This window comes from Penaeus monodon, chromosome 29 (assembly GCF_015228065.2).
Source record: "Penaeus monodon isolate SGIC_2016 chromosome 29, NSTDA_Pmon_1, whole genome shotgun sequence".
In the NCBI taxonomy this organism is placed as follows: Eukaryota; Metazoa; Arthropoda; class Malacostraca; order Decapoda; family Penaeidae; genus Penaeus; species Penaeus monodon.
Genome location: NC_051414.1, coordinates 9,669,820 through 9,670,156, shown reverse-complemented (window position 1 = coordinate 9,670,156; position 337 = coordinate 9,669,820). Strand labels below are relative to the sequence as shown.

General features: G+C 37.4%; 1 protein-coding gene across 1 annotated transcript in view; it reads left to right on the top strand.

The window, feature by feature from the left end:
• LOC119591726 (tubulin-specific chaperone D-like) overlaps positions 1–337 on the top strand; it is a gene marked incomplete in the record, with an annotated part of 16,121 nt that overhangs the window by 8,781 nt on the left and 7,003 nt on the right.

The window sequence follows — 337 nt, the reverse complement described above, 5'->3', positions numbered from 1 at the left end:
CTCAGTCCTTGAAAGACATCATTTCAGGTTTACATGGCACATCACATTTCTGCTTATTGACTTCCATGATGTTCTTTTGAGAGCTACCACAATCTCACATCAGGAATCTTGACAACATTCAATTTTATCCAAATTTTTTTTTGGCTCAGCTGTTGAGCTGTTGGCACAATTTGTCCTGAGCATGGTGCAATTCATAAGAAACTAAGATTGAATGTAACCGAACATGGTAATTTTTTATTGGACAGGTTCTCTGCCATGCCCAGAGCAGATTTTGTTGTGATTTTGAAAGATCTCACGTGGATCTTGGATGGAAATTATTAGAAACCAAGATTTAGAC